This window comes from Pristiophorus japonicus, chromosome 15, assembly GCF_044704955.1.
Source record: "Pristiophorus japonicus isolate sPriJap1 chromosome 15, sPriJap1.hap1, whole genome shotgun sequence".
NCBI classification, from domain to species: domain Eukaryota; kingdom Metazoa; phylum Chordata; class Chondrichthyes; family Pristiophoridae; genus Pristiophorus; species Pristiophorus japonicus.
The window spans coordinates 159,253,371-159,257,123 of record NC_091991.1 but is presented as its reverse complement, the minus strand read 5'-3'; the positions used below and the strand labels follow the sequence as shown (position 1 = coordinate 159,257,123).

Genomic DNA, 3,753 nt, shown 5'->3' with positions numbered 1-3,753 from the left:
GCCAGTTCAAACTGGTCACAGATTGTGAGCAATCTGCGGACCGACTGCGGATCCGAGCAAAAGATGGCCACGTTGTCCACGTACAGGGAGGTCTTGACCTGAGCGCCTCCGCTGCCTGGGATAGTCACCCCTCTAATGCCCGCATCCCTCCTGATGGACCTGGCAAAGGGCTCAATACAACACACAAACAAGAGAGACGAGAGAGGACAGCCTTGCCTGACTCCAGATCTGATTGGAAAGCTTTCAGTTTCCCACCCATTGATTAGAACTGTGCTACTGATGTCTCTGTAGTGCAGTTGGATCCAATTGCGGATACCCCCCCCAAACCCCATTTTGGAGAGCACGTCCATCAGGTACGTGTGCGATATCCTGTCAAAGGACTTCTCCTGGTCTAAGCTGATTAAGCAGGTGTCCACCCTCCTGTCCTGCACGTAGGCGATCGTATCCCTGAGTAGCGCGAGGCTATCAGAGATCTTCCTGCCGGGGACAGCGCAGGTCTGGTCCGGGTGAATCACCAGCTCAAGAGCAGACTTGATCCTGTTGGTGATGACCTTTGACAGGATCTTGTAGTCCACATTGAGCAGCGAAATGGGTCACCAGTTTTTGATTTCTTCCCTCTCTCCCTTCTGCTTGTAGATGAGGGTGATGATGCCTTTCCTCATTTATTCTGACATACTGCCAGCCAGAAGCATACCCTCGTACACTTCCAACAGGTCTGGGCCCATCCAGTCCCACAGAGCCGAATACAACTCGACCGGTAAGCCGTCGCTTCCGGGAGTTTTAATCGTCGCAAGGGACCGGACGGCCTTTGTCATCTCGTCCAGAGTTAACGGGTGATCCAGACTCTCCCGCTCTCTGTCGTTTAGGAGCTCCATGATAGACGACAGGAATGACTGGGAGGCCGCGCGGTCTGTGGACTTGACATCATACAGCCTGGCATAGAAGGATTTGCTGATCCTCAGCATGTCAGGCTGCGAAAACGTCACAGAGCCGTCTTCTTCCTTTAGGCTAGTGATCACAGAGCTCCCCCTGTGTACCTTTTGGAAGAAGAAGCGCGAACACATCTCATCCTACTTGACGGAGCGGACTCTGGAGCGGAAAATTATTTTGGAGGACTCTGAGGCAAAGAGCGAGGCTTGCTGGCCCTTCACCTCTTCGAGTTCCTCCGCGACATCGACCCCCATCGACTGCAACAGGAGCAGGTTTTGCATGCTCTTCTGGAGTTGGGACAATTCCCTCTGTCTCCCTCTCGCTTCCTGAACACCTTTGAGGATGAAGAACCTCTTGATGTTTGTCTTGATTGTTTCCCACCAGTGCATCAGGGAATCGCAGAGGGGTTTTATGGTTCTCCAACCTTTGTAATCCCTCTTGAGTTCCTCCACGTTTTCCGGAATCAACAGTTTCACGTTCAGCTTCCATATCCCTCTGCCAACTTTCTGGTTTTCCTGTGGGCAACAGTCAGCCAGTAGGAGGCAGTGGTCAGAGAAGAACACCGGCGTGACGTCGGTGGATCTGACCTTGAGCGTGTGGGACACAAACAGGAAGTCTATTCTGGAACGGACGGACCCGTCTGGTCTCGACCAGGTGTATCTGCGCGGTGCTCCGTCTGCAGGGTTGCTGAAGACGTTGCACAGCTTGCCGTCTTTTATCGCATCCATCAGGGCGTTTTTTTTTTTTTTTGAAATTCGTAGCCAATCGTTCCAATTCTTTGTCAAATCACAAACGCCAGAGGTCACCTTGGGCCCATTCAAGGATCACTCTGCGCCAATGCTCTTAGCCAAAAGGCCTAGAGCCACTGCACCGTTCCTGGAAGTACTGCAATACCAGGTTCGTGCCATGGAGGTGGATGGGTCAGGTCCCCCACACACCTCCGTGGAGGTGGATGGGTCAAGCCACCCCACCCACCTCCTATTTCCAAAAAAGCAAGCATATACCTTCCTGATCCAGGGAGAACCACCTTGGGGTTATGGTGGTTACTCCCCTGTCAGGTCAGTTACGCATGATCTTAGCCAAAAGGCCGAGAAGCGATCAGGGCGTTAATGGAGCAGAGCGAGTAGCTAATGAGAAGCAAGCCAGTGTCAGAGAGGAAGAGGGCATGTGTGGGGTCACATAGCTAGAAGAGATTTCTGAGATAGGGTGGGGCAAGTATATGGAGGGATTTGGAAGTAAGGATGAGGATATCAACACCTTTTAGAACGGGCGCACTGGTGCTAACGCAATTTACCCGCTATAAATGGTGGATGGCAAAGCTGATCTCCACCTGCTGTGATCCATGCTGGCTCTCCTTCTTCTATTGGTCGCTGAGATACGGATTGGGGTTGGACGCAGCTTCCAGTCAGTTCCTGCATTGACCTCGCGCCGTGCCAACAGCAAATGCCAGTCTGTTAGCAAAGCGAGAATCATGGGAGAGAAGCACAGCAGCTCCGACGCTGCCGCCGGTCCCCTTTGGAGATAAAAACTGAACATCGGCCATAGATAAATACAGCACAGGGCTTAATGAGCTGCGGAGAACTGCCCGAAGTAGCTGGCCCACTAAACGTGTTACAAATGGTGCCTTTGGGATTGACTGTACCGCCGCTGGCAAATGGTGAGCTCTCTTTTCCCGAGGGAGGCAGTTGCCCATGATAAGTGTGGGTGCTGTAAGTGCTGGGGACTGTACTGCCAGACCTCTGGAGGGTAGTGTTAAAACTGCCTTTAATTCATCAAGGTTAACGGTGAAGCGATTAAACATTCCCCTTTTAATATATTGCAGCAGATAAGGGGCCTCCTCTTCTAAATCTCCGATGGCAGGTGTGGAGTGAGCTGGCTGGCACACAGCAGCATGTTTCAGGATGGCTCAGGGACTGAGTGAGAGGGCGCACAGGTTTTCAGACATGGCACTGGAGGTCCTAGTGAAGGAGGTCCAGAGGAGGAGGGATGTCCTTTACAGGATGCACATTAAACTCGCTGTTACTTTCCCAGTAACTTTTGGACCATTGTTTACTCCGAGAGAGAGAAAAAGGTTTTGATACACCAGAGAGTGTTATACCAAAGGGGGACAGTTCTTTTCTGAAGTGATGCCTTATGGGTATGATTCAGGACATGAAGGTGTTGATTCGACTCCAGGTTTCTTTTTCATTGAGAAACAAAAATGAAGAGCCAAGGCCTATAATGCAGAAAGCATAAAGGCTGAAAGAGCAAAAGAGAAGTCAAGAAGCAGCAAGTGAAAAATATTGCATAAAGAAAAAAAACCAAATGGCCAGCATACTATCATGTGAGCAGTGTTGAAATAGCTAAGTGTGCAGGTGAAATAATGTCATTAATAGTCTTGGGGTTGAATTTAACTGATGGACTTTGTGCCTAGATTGTGTACTTGTTAGATAATGCCGAGCTTGTATTTTAAATGTATGAAGAATGCAGAAAGTAGGATGGACTGAGGGAGGTAAGGTCTGTTCTGAGTGACCTGATGTCAACTACAAAAATGTGCATTTATATAGCACCTTTAATGTAGTAAAACATCGCAGCATGCTTCAGAGGAGCATAATCAGACAAAAATTGTCATTGGGCCAAAGAGATATTAGGATGGGTGGCAAAAAGTTTGGTCAAAGAGGTAGGTTTTAAGGAGCATCTTAAAGGAGGAGAAATATATGGAGAGGCAGAGAGATTTAGGGAGGGAATTCCAGAGCGTAGGGCCTAGAAGACCGAAGGCATGGCCACCAATGGTGGGGCGAAGGGAATTGAGGATTCAGAAGAGGTCAAAGCAGCATAGAGTTC

At 49.8% G+C, this 3,753-nt stretch overlaps 1 pseudogene; it reads right to left on the bottom strand.

Annotated features, from left to right (window-relative positions):
• Positions 1-1,790: 1,790 nt before the first annotated feature.
• Positions 1,791-2,029, bottom strand: LOC139226009 (U2 spliceosomal RNA; annotated as a pseudogene).
• Positions 2,030-3,753: the final 1,724 nt, after the last annotated feature.